The sequence below is a fragment of the Pectinophora gossypiella genome, unplaced genomic scaffold (assembly GCF_024362695.1).
Source record: "Pectinophora gossypiella unplaced genomic scaffold, ilPecGoss1.1 Pgos_45, whole genome shotgun sequence".
NCBI classification, from domain to species: domain Eukaryota; kingdom Metazoa; phylum Arthropoda; class Insecta; order Lepidoptera; family Gelechiidae; genus Pectinophora; species Pectinophora gossypiella.
In genome coordinates this window covers 4,892-17,210 of record NW_026063255.1, presented here as the reverse complement: position 1 = coordinate 17,210, position 12,319 = coordinate 4,892, and the positions used below count along the sequence as shown (strand labels likewise).

Genomic DNA, 12,319 nt, shown 5'->3' with positions numbered 1-12,319 from the left:
TTTTCAAGATCAAGCAGTTGTTTCATATTAAGCTTGACGTTCCGATCACACCTCCCATACATCATTTTTACCTCCGAGACATTTTCTGGAAAAACGAAATTTTGTATGGCGGCCATCTTGTTTTTCCGCCATTTTGTTTTTTTTTCACCGGGGATTGGATTTGACTAAGATTTAAATAGGTATCGTGAAAAAAGAATCGTTCCAGGTGCGATAGTTGCGCCAGGCCGTAGGGTGTCTCCCTGATGCGGAGCAGTTTTCCAAGATCTGGAAGTTTTCCCATACTCATCGGAAGATCTTGATCACACCCCCCATACACCATTTTTACCCCCCGACGCTCCTTCTGGGAGAACAACCCTGTCAGTGAGTCAGTCAGTCAGTCAGTCAATAGGTACATGGGTTTGTAGCTATATATAATATAACTAGATGTCGCGTGGTTCGCTCGCAGCAAGCTGCTCGCGTGTCTTGTTTTCCCGCCATTTTTTTACCGCGATAGAATTTGACCAAGACTAAAATAGGTCTCGTGAAATCAAAAAAGTTCTAGGTGCAATAGTTTTGCCAGGCCGTAGGGTGTCTCCCTGATGCGGAGCAGTTTTCCAAGATGACGTTCCGATCACACCCCTATACATCAATTTTAGCTCTGACACATTTTCTGGAAAAACAAAATTTTGTATGGCGGCCATATTGTTTTTCAGCCATTTTGTTTTTTTTTCACTGGCGATTAAATTTGACTAAGATTTAAATAGGTTTCGTGAAAACAAAAAAGTTCCAGATGCGATAATTTCGCCAGGCCGTAGGGTGTATCCCTGATGCGGAGCAGTTTTCGAAAACCTGGAAGTATACCCGTACTCTACATGACGTTCCGATCAAAACCCTCATACATAATTTTTATCCCCGAGGCATTTTAAGGAAAAACTAAAAATTTGTATGGCGGCCATCTTGTTTTTCCGCCATTTTGATTTTTTTTCACTCACGATAGAATTTGATTAAGATTTAAATAGGTTCTGTGAAAAAATAATCGTTCCAGGTGCGATAGTTTTGCCAGGCCGTAGGGTGTCTCCCTGATGCGGAGCAGATTTGAAGAAAGAGAAGTGTCTCCATACTCAACAAGACACTCCGATTACACTCCCATACACAATTTTTACCCTTGAGACATTTTCCGGAAAAACTAAATTTTGTATGGCGGCCATCTTGTTTTTCCGCCATTTTGATTTTTTTTCACCCACAATAGAATTTGACCAAGATTTAAATAGGTTTTGCGAAAAAAAAAATGATCCAGGTATAATAGTTGCGCCAGACTGTAGGGCGTCTCCCTGATGCGGAGCAGTTTTCCAAGATTTGGGATTTTTCCCATACTCACCGGGAGGTCCCGATCACACCCCCCATACATCATTTTGACCCCCCGACGCTCCTTCTGGGAGAACAATTATGTCAGTGAGTCAGTCAGTCAGTCAGTCAGTCAGTGGGTTTGTAGCTATATATAATATAACTAGATTTCGCGTGGTTCGCTCGCAGCAAGCTGCTCGCGTGTCCTGTATTAGTTCGAAGCTTTGTATGGCGGCCATCTTGTTTTCGTGAAATCAAAAAAGTTCTAGGTGCTATAGTTTTGCCAGGCCGTAGCGTGTCTCCCTGATGCGGAGCAGTTTTCCAAGATGACGTTCCGATCACACCCCTGTACATCATTTTTACACCCGAGACATTTTCATGAAAAACAAAAATTTATATGGCGGCCATCTTGTTTTTCGGCCATTTTGTTTTTTTTTCACCGGCGATAAAATTTGACCAAGATTTAAATAGGTTTCGTGAAAACAAAAAAGTTCCAGGTGCGATAGATTTGCCAGGCCGTAGGGTGTCTCCCTGATGCAGAGCAGTTTTTGAAGGTCGGGAAGTATTTCCATACTCAACATGACATTTTGATCACATCCCTCATACATCATATTCACCCCCGAGGCATTTTCGAGAAAAACGAAAATTTTGTATGGCGGCCATCTTAGTTTTCCGCCATTTTGTTTTTTTTTTACCGGCGATAAAATTGGACCAAGATTTAAATAGGTTTTGTGAAAAAAATATTGCTCCAGGTTTTATAGTTTTGCCAGGCCGTAGGGTGTCTCCCTGATGCGGAGCAGTTTTTCAAGATCGAGCAGTATTAAAATACTCAACATGACGATCCGATCACATCCCTATACATAATTTTTACCTTCGAGGCATTTTCGGGAAAAACGAAAATTTTGTATGGCAGCCATCTTGTTTTTCCGCCATTTTGATTTTTTTTCAACGGTGATTGAATTTGACCAAGATTTAAATAGATTTCGTGAAAACAAAAAAGTACCACGTGTGATAGTTTTGCCAGGCCGTAGGGTGTCTCTCTGATGCGGAGCAGGTTTTCAAGATCGAGAAGTATTTCCATACTTACCAATACGTTCCGATTACATCACCATACACAGTTTTTACCCACGAGACATTTTGTGGAAAAATAAAATTTTGTATGGCGGCCATCTTGTTTTTCCGCCATTTTGATTTTTTTTCAACAGTGATTGAATTTGACCAGGAATTAAGTAGGTTTTGTGGAAAAAGAATCGTTCTAGGTGCGATAGTTGCGCCAGGCCGTAGGGTGTCTCCCTGATGCGGAGCAGTTTTCCAAGATGACGTTCCGATCACACCCCTATACATCATTTTTACCTCTGAGACATTTTCTGGAAAAACAAAAATTTGTATGGCGGCCATCTTGTTTTTCGGCCATTTTTTTTTTTTTCACCGGGGATAAAATTTGACCAAGATTTAAATAGGTCTCGTGAAATCAAAAAAGTTCTAGGTGCTATAGTTTTGCCAGGCCGTAGGGTGACCCCTGATGCGGAGCAGTTTTCCAAGATGGCGTTCCGATCACACACCAATACATCATTTTTACCTCTGAGACATTTTCTGGAAAAAAAAATTGTATGGCGGCCATCTTGTTTTTCGGCCATTTTGTTTTTTTTTTCACTGGCGATAAAATTTGACCAAGACTTTAATAGGCTTCGTGAAAACAAAAAAGTTCCAGGTGTGATAGTTTCGCCAGGCTGTAGGGTGTCTCCCTGATGCGGAGCAGCTTTCGAAGATCGAAAAGTATTTCCATACTCAACATGATGTTTCGATCACATTCCTCATACATCATTTTTACCCCCGAGGCATTTTCGGGAAAAACGAAAATTTTGTATGGCGGCCATCTTGTTTTTCCGCCATTTTGGTTTTTTTTCAGCGCGGATTGAATTTGACCAAGATTTAAATAGGTTTCGTGAAAAAAATATTGCTCTAGGTTTTATAGTTTTGCCAGGCCGTAGGGTGTCTCCCTGATGCGGAGCAGTTTTTCAAGATCAAGCAGTATTGAAATACTCAACATGACGATCCGATCACATCCCTATACATCATTTTTACCCTCGAGGCATTTTCAGGAAAAACGAAAATTTTGTATGGCGGCCATCTTGTTTTTCCGCCATTTTGTTTTTTTTTCACCGGGGATTGGATTTGACCAAGATTTAAATATGTTTCGCGAAAGAAAAATTGCTCCAGGTTTTATAGTTTTGCCAGGCCGTAGGGTGTCTCCCTGATGCGGAGCAGTTTTCCAAGATCTGGAAGTTTTCCCATACTCACCGGGAGTTCCCGATCACACCCCCCATACATCATTTTTACCTCCGAGACATTTTCTGGGAAAACAATTTTTTGTATGGCGGCCATCTTGTTTTTCGGCCATTTTGTTTTTTTTTTTCACCCACAATAGAATTTGACCAAGATTTAAATAGGTTGTGCGAAAAAAAAATTGATCTAGGTATAATAGTTGCGCCAGGCCGTAGGGTGTCTCCCTTATGCGGAGCAGTTTTCCAAGATCTGGAAGTTTTCCTATACTCACCGGGAGGTCCCGATCACACCCTCCATACATCATTTTGACCCCCCGACGCTCCTTCTGGGAGAACAATTATGTCAGTGAGTGAGTCAGTCAGTCAGTCAGTCAGTCAGTGGGTTTGTAGCTATATATAATATAACTAGATGTCGCGTGGTTCGCTCGCAGCAAGCTGCTCGCGTGTCCTGTATTAGTTCGAAGCTTTGTATGGCGGCCATCTTGTTTTCTGCCGGCGATTGAATTTGACCAAGACTCGAATATGTCTCGTGAAATCCAAAAAGTTCTAGGTGCTATAGTTTTGCCAGGCCGTAGGGTGACTCCCTGACGCGGAGCAGTTTTCAAAGATCTGAAAGTATTTCCATACTCAACAAGACGTTCCGATCAAACCCTCATACATAACTTTTATCCCTGAAGCTTTTACTTGAAAAAAGAAAATTTTGTATGGCGGCCATCTTGTTTTTCGGCCATTTTGTTTTTTTGTCCCCGGGGATTGAATTTGACCAAGATTTAAATAGGTTTTGTGAAAAAAGCACCGTTCTAGGTGAGATAGTTTCGCCAGGCCGTAGGGTGTCTCCCTGATGCGGAGCAGGTTTTCAAGATCAAGAAGTATTTCCATACTCAACAATACGTTCCGATTACACCCCCATACACAGTTTTTACCCACGAGACATTTTCTGGAAAAATAAAATTTTGAATGGCGGCCATCTTGTTTTTCCGCCATTTTGGTTTTTTTTCAGCGGGGATTGGATTTGACCAACATTTAAATAGGTTTCGTGAAAAAAATATCGTTCTAGGTGCGATAGTTTTGCCAGGCCTTAGGGTGTCTCCCTGATGCGGAGCAGTTTTCCAAGATGATCATTTTTACCTCGTAAGAGATTTTCTGGAAAAACAAAAATTTGTATGGCGGCCATCTTGTTTTTCGGCCATTTTGTTTTTTTTTCACCGGCGATAAAATTTGACCAAGATTTAAATAGGTTTCGTGAAAACAAAAATGTTCCAGGTGCGATAGTTTTGCCAGGCCGTAGGGTGTCTCCCTGATGCGGAGCAGTTTTTCAAGATCGAGCAGTATTGCAATACTCAACATGACGATCCGATCACATTCCTATACATCATTTTTACCCCCGAGGCATTTTCGGGAAAAACGAAAATTTTGTATGGCGGCCATCTTGTTTTTCCGCCATTTTGGTTTTTTTTCAGCGGGGATTGGATTTGACCAAGATTTAAATAGGTTTCGTGAAAAAAATATCGTTCTAGGTGCGATAGTTTTGCCAGGCCTTAGGGTGTCTCCCTGATGCGGAGCAGTTTTCCAAGATGACGTTCCGATCACACCCCAATACATCATTTTTACCTCGTAAGAGATTATCTGGAAAAACAAAAATTTGTATGGCGGCCATCTTGTTTTTCGGCCATTTTGTTTTTTTTTTTCACCGGCGATAAAATTTGACCAAGATTTAAATAGGTTTCATGAAAACAAAAATGTTCCAGGTGCGATAGTTTTGCCAGGCCGTAGGGTGTCTCCCTGATGCGGAGCAGTTTTTCAAGATCGAGCAGTATTGAAATACTCAACATGACGATCCGATCACATTCCTATACATCATTTTTACCCCCGAGGCATTTTCAGGAAAAACGAAAAATTTGTATGGCGGCCATCTTGAATTTCCGCCATTTTGATTTTTTTTCAACGGCAATTAAATTTGACCAAGATTTTAATAGGATTGGTGGAAAAAAATAATGTTCTAGGTGCGATAGTTTGGCCAGGCCGTAGGGTGTCTCCCTGATGCGGAGCAGTTTCTGAAGATCAAGAAGCATTTACATACTCAACATGACCTTCCGATTACGCCCCCATACATTGTTTTTGCCCCCGAGACATTTTCTGGAAAAACAAAATTTTGTATGGCGGCCATCTTGTTTTTCCGCCATTTTGATTTTTTTTCACACACAATAGAATTTGACCAAGATTTAAGAAGGTTTTGCGAAAAAAAATTTGATCCAGCTATAATAGTTGCGCCAGACTGTAGGGTGTCTCCCTGATGCGGAGCAGTTTTCCAAGATTTAGGATTTTTCCCATACTCACCGGGAGGTCCCAATCACACCCCCCATACATCATTTTGACCCCCCGACGCTCCTTTTGGGAGAACAATTATGTCAGTGAGTCAGTCAGTCAGTCAGTCAGTGGGTTTGTAGCTTTATATAATATAATATAATAATAACTAGATGGTGCTAAGTGCGCTCGCTGCTAAAGCAGCTTCGCGGGCGTTGTATGTGGATTGACGTTTTCGTATAGTTTATTTCGCATCACAGATTTGTAATAACTATTAAGACAGACACAAAAAGAAATAAAAAATGTGTAGGATATTGTTGGTTTATTTTATGTTATCAAAAAATAAAAATATAACATTATATTCTCTCTCTCTCCCTTGCATTGTTCCCATATGGTGGTGGGGTCTTTTTTCCGAGTCTTTTCCTTCCACTTCGCTCTGTTGGATGTATCGTCTGCGGAAACATTGCAGGAACAAAGATCTTTTTTGATGACATCTGCTTCTTTGCCTTCTGTGTTTCCTGTTAAAAATAAAATAATATTAATTTATTTATAATAACGTATATTTATAATAACGTATAGATATAATATCCTTTTCTTAGTCGATAGCGATACGTTTTTGCCAAAGTGGTCGTGGTCGTCATGTAACGTACCTAGATTCTTGTTACTATTGATTGCTGGCTGTCACACTGCTGCATTCATTGAAGAAGCTACCGACATCAGGCTTGGTTGATATAATACTATTGTATTAATAATCTCCTACGCAGTTTTTTGCCTTCTGCATTTCCTACAAATAAAATATATATTAAATATTATATATAACTAGCTGGTACCCGCGACTTCGTCTGCGTACTTTTAATTTGAATATTAAGGATTATATAAAAGGAACGGTATAGCATGTGATTAAAAGAGAGTAAGTAGGTATATTTAAAAAAAATAAAAAATATCTGTTTACAGTCGTTATAAAGTACCTATGTATTCCATTGAGTGGCAGAAATTACCTAGGAATATTTATCGGTCCCTTATGTCCAAGACACTTACAGGGGTCAGCGTCACGTTGTGTACAAAAATATTTTAAAATGACCTAATTTAAAACTTTTTTGTACACAACGTTTGCTATTTTGTTATTATTTGTTAAAATGTAGAAATTGTTTGGACTCGACACTCGCGAGCAGGCCACGTATACACCACGTGCGCTCCCCCACCACAAGACAGCGCCGTTGACTGCCGCCACACTTCGGCGAATGTGCGCGACGACGAACGACGACCGACGGCAGTGGCGGCGATGCAGAGTATTCGTTAAAAGGAACTTTATCTACAAAAGCCAAATTTTTTTAACTTGATACACCCAAAACTACTAAATATCATGTTCCTAGGTTCAGTGCATATAGGATTATTTGCAAAAAATAGCGATCGGCACATTGTTAATACCAGGAATAAAAATAAACTTGCTTTACAAGTCAGTCGATTACATAAGATTACTAAATCTTTTAAGGGGCAATGTATACGTTTTTACAATAAGATTCCCATTGACATTCAGAATTTGCCTTTCAACTGTTTTAAGACAGTAGTTAAACAAAAACTTTACAAAAAAGGTTATTATAAAGTTAGTGATTATTTAGAAGATATGAATGCATGGGATTAACTGTCTGAGAACTGATATTAGGCAGCTAAATTACTCAATTGTATACCAATATTTTATGTTTTATGTTTATTTTTATTTTTTTAAAGAACGTCTAGGGCCCTGTGCCGAGGTTTTTCTTGCAGCTTCTTTTCCCCGGCTATACAGGTTGTGAGAAGCTGCAGTAGTTTTAGGCGGATGAGACGTTCGTTATGTAAAATTGACGATTCAAAGTGTAACTATGTTACCTACTGAATAAAGATATTTTTGAATTTGAATTTGAATTTGAGTGGTTAATATTTTGTATACAAAAAGTTTGGCTTTGTAGTTCCCGTTCCGAATCCGTTCCATTCCGTTCGAATTTCGGAAAATCCGTTTGTTGAAAAACTCTGCACATCCTAAGAGACCTACGTACCAAGTTTCATGGTTTTATCTTCAAAAATGACGAATACCCATACAAACATTCAACCCGTATTTCACCCCCATACTGGTAAAAATTTCAAAATGCTTGAACAAACGATTTTTTGTTTGTTATTTAGTGCCTAAACACAAAATTTAATATTTTTATCTTGAAAAATGACGAACCTCATAAAAAATTTCAACACCTATTTCATCCCCTCAAAGATCGAATTTTCAAAAACGCTTTAACAAATTGTTTTTTTATTTCTTATCAAGTTCCTAAATATAAAGTTTCGTGGTTTTATCCCCAAAAATGACGAACTCCCATACAAACTTTCAACCCTCATTTCACCCCCTCACTGGTCGAAATTTCAGCAACGCTAGAACAAATGTTTAATTTTTTTTTATCAAGTGCTTAAATATAAAGTTTCATGGATTTATATTTTAAAATTAAAATATCCCATACAAACTTTCAACCCCTATTTCAATCTCTTCGTCCCTTCTTTTCGCAATAAAAGGTATCCTATTTTCTTTCTCAGGGTCTAAAGATTGTCTGTGCCAAATTTAATCAAAATCGGTTGAGAGGTTTAAGCGGGAAAGCGTAACAGACAGACAGACAGACAGAGTTACTTTCGCATTTATAATATTAGTAAGGATTATTTTCCCTCGTTAAATAGTAAACAAACTAAGTGTAGGTGTTATAATTTCGTGGACGAACTGATTACCTATCCGTTTCTTTGTCTAAAATGAGTATTACCTTATTACTATGATTGATTACTGGGCTTAAAGTTCGTATAAATGTCTATCGAATTACCTCCTCAAGTTTAAAGCGTAGCTAGTCATGTAGTACTATATTAATTATGTGGTGTAAGTAATTAGATTTTATCTGTATGTAATGTAACAGTCAGTTGAATAAAAAAACTTATACAAATCAGATCAATTAATTGGCGTAATGTGATTCTAGAAAGAGTTTTAATGTTAATAGATAGCTAGCTATAGCTATGTGTAGGTTCCTGTAGGAATGAGATATAACTGTTTAATAAAGACAGTTGCATCAAAATTTTATCATAAATTCCCTAAATTATGGCGCCTACCTACCCTCTAAGTTAGAAAAGTGATCAAATACTAACTTGAAGTCACTCAGTTTAAAAAAAAACATCGAAATCATTCCAGTAGCTATGGCGTCATGCGCTTCTTGACACGATCACGAAATCTAGATTTCCGCGGGAATGAGGTATTTTCCCGCCATAAAAAGTAGCCTGTGTCCGTGTCTAAGATCCTATCTTTAAATTAACCAAGTCTTATAAAATTCCGTTCAGACGTTAAGGCGTGAATGAGGCAAACTTTTAAAACAAACAATTAAAAATCACTAACCTAGTTTTCTGTCTACTGCCTACGCCTTAAGTACGATAGCATAAATATTAATAGGCCATATCCTTTTCTAGATTACTATCTATCAGCTAACTAAATTTCATCAAAATCCGTTGAGCCGTTTAGGCATGATAGACAAAACTCCCAGCAAAAACCATAAAAAAATCACTAACTCAATTCAGTTTTCTGCCTACTTCCTACCCCCTAAGTACGATGACGTGATCAATTTGATCGTACAACCGTTTGTAGATAACCAACTATTACCTTAATAAATTTCATTAAAATCCGTTCAGCCGTTTAGACGTGAAAGAGCAAAAGTCCCAACAAAAACGACTACAAATCACTAAATCAATTTAGTTATCTGCCAACTGCCTACCCCCTAAGAACGATGGCGTGATTATTTATAGCCTATGACCATTTCTAGGTTATCATCTATCACCATACCAAATTTCATCAAAATCCGTTGAGCCGTTTAGGCGTGAAAGAGTAACAGACAGACAGACAGACAGACAGAGTTACTTTCGCATTTATAATATTAGTATGGATTTCTTTTCCTTGGTCGATAGCGATACGTCTTTGCCAAAATAGTCGTGGTCGTCATGTAACGTACCTCGATATCTTGTAACTTTTAATTGCTGGCTGTCACACTGCTGCGTGCATTGAAGGACTTCAGGCTTGGTCGATTTTATTCTATTGCAATCATAATCTCCTACACAGTTTATTGCACTCTGCATTTCCTGTGAATAAAATATATATTACATTTTTTTTCCTTAGTCTATAGCGATACGTTTATGCCAAAGTGGTCGTGATCGTCATGTAACGTACCTCGACATCTTGTTACTTTTGATTGCTGGCTGTCACACTGCTGCATTCTTTGAATGAGCGGCCAACATCAGGCTTGGTTTATATAATACTATTGTATTAATGATCTCCTACGCAGTTTTTTGCCTTCTGCATTTCCTGTAAATAAAATATATAATATTATATGTAATTTATTTTACTTAGTCGATAGCAATACGTTTTTGCCAAAATAGTTGTGGTCGTCATGTAACGTACCTCGACATCTTGTTACTTTTGATTGCTGGCTGTCACACTGCTGCATTCATTGAAGGAGCTGGCAACATCAGGTTTGGTTTATATAATACTTTTGTATTAATGATCTCCTACGCAGTTTTTTGCCTTCTGCATTTCCTGTAAATAAAATATATAATTTATTTTCCTTAGTCGATAGCGATACGTTTTAGCCAAAATAGTCGTGGTCGTCATGAAATGTACCTCGATATCTTGTAACTTTTGATTGTTGGCTGTCACACTGCTGCATTCATTGAAGGGGCTGCTGACTTCAGGCTTGGTCGATTTTATTCTATCGCAATCATGAACTCTTACACAGTTTATTGCCATCTGCATTTCCTGTAAATAAAATATATATTATTTTTTTTTCCTTAGTCTATAGCGATACGTTTTTGCCAAAATAGTCGTGGTCGTCATGAAACGTACCTCGATATCTTGTAACTTTTGATTGCTGGCTGTCACACTGCTGCATTCATTGAAGGGGCTGCTGACTTCAGGCTTGGTCGATTTTATTCTATTGCAATCATGAACTCCTACACAGTTTATTGCCATCTGCATTTCCTGTAAATAAAATATATATTATTATTTTTTCCTTAGTCTATAGCGATACGTTTTTGCCAAAATAGTCGTGATCGTCATGTAACGTACCTCGATATCTTGTTACTTTTGATTGCTAGCTGTCACACTGCTGCATTCATTGAAATAGCGGCCAACATCAGGCTTGGTAGTACTATTGTATTAAAATCTCCTACGCAGTTTTTAGCATTGTGCATTTCCTGTTAAAAAAAAATTAATGTTAATTTATATATATTAACTTTTATTTATAAATATATACATATATATATTAGGTGATTTCCAAACTACCCAGGAGGTACACCCAGTAGCTCGCTTTTTTACATGTGGTTCCCCCGCTAATCGAGGCCGCATCCACCTACTTATATGAGAATTAGGTTCTATCTAATGAGTTAGCAATAGTCATTCAATAAGCAGAGAAATATGAAAGAAAAAGCAATTTTTAGCTAAGGAATTTAAAATAAAAAGCAATTTTCAGCAATTAGCATGCAATAAGCAAAGCAATTACTCAGTAATTGTCAAACATAAGCGAGTTGTATAATTTAAAGATATTATTGACAATAACAAACACGTACCGAGTTTGTTAATACTTACATTGAGTTATCATCGCTAAGTTGACCAAATTATTAGTACAGGTTATCACATTCACTAAATGAAAATATGTGTTTTTATCAATTGTAACAATGCTTGCATGACCTAACCAACCGTTGGTGTTGTGGACGCCAATCTTCAAGAGACAAGTGGACGGGTGTGAGGAAAACTGGCAAGATGAACACGTCGGTGTGGGTGCGACTGGTGCACGGGAGAGAAGTGGAGCTAGTTGGCAGATGGAATTAGGCATCACTCTCTTGCTTCAGTTAAGTTCCACTCAGATCAGGTGGGTTGTCGCGTGGATGAACATCGCATGGGTTGGAGTAATTCGGAGTAGAACTGTCCATGTTGTTCCCTTCGTCGTAGGCACTTCAGTGGACTGTGGGTCGATCAACAATAGTTACGTGAGTTGGCTGTCAAACCGATATGACGTGCCAGCCGAATCTAGCGACCAGGTATGCAGGGGATGGAGGTATCCTGTGGAGTAATCATATCAGCAAAGGTGAAAATGTCGATTGGGAGTGAAATGGAGGGAGAAGGGGAGCTGCAGTCAGCGGTCACGATCTTGCTGTAAATAGACTACATGCTCAGTTTACGTGTAGTTGTAACTGTTCGAAGTTAATTGAAAACGATCGATATGCAAATTCCTGTTTAATGAAACAAGTAAAAAATTAACAGGCAGGTTTGTTTTTTCGGTGTTTAAACGCTAAAGACCGTTGTTTGTTTATTGATTAGCAGTGGTATGATGGATTCTTGGATACTGATGAATGCTAATAAGCTAAGT

The 12,319-nt window shown here is 38.4% G+C and overlaps 1 long non-coding RNA gene across 3 annotated transcripts; it reads right to left on the bottom strand.

Annotated features, from left to right (window-relative positions):
• Window positions 1–6,219: 6,219 nt before the first annotated feature.
• Window positions 6,220–11,449, bottom strand: LOC126381332 (uncharacterized). 3 transcript variants are annotated; one of them, XR_007568771.1, is made up of 8 exons: window positions 11,020–11,449; window positions 10,798–10,932; window positions 10,576–10,710; window positions 10,357–10,491; window positions 10,126–10,260; window positions 9,911–10,037; window positions 6,563–6,696; window positions 6,220–6,430 (listed from the first exon to the last, which is right to left on the bottom strand). It is a non-coding gene; the product is annotated as an uncharacterized LOC126381332 (long non-coding RNA). The 3 variants fall into 3 exon arrangements; XR_007568773.1 differs by lacking the exon at window positions 10,576–10,710; XR_007568772.1 differs by lacking the exon at window positions 10,798–10,932 and having other exon boundaries at window positions 11,020–11,448.
• Between the last annotated feature and the right edge of the window lie 870 nt (window positions 11,450–12,319).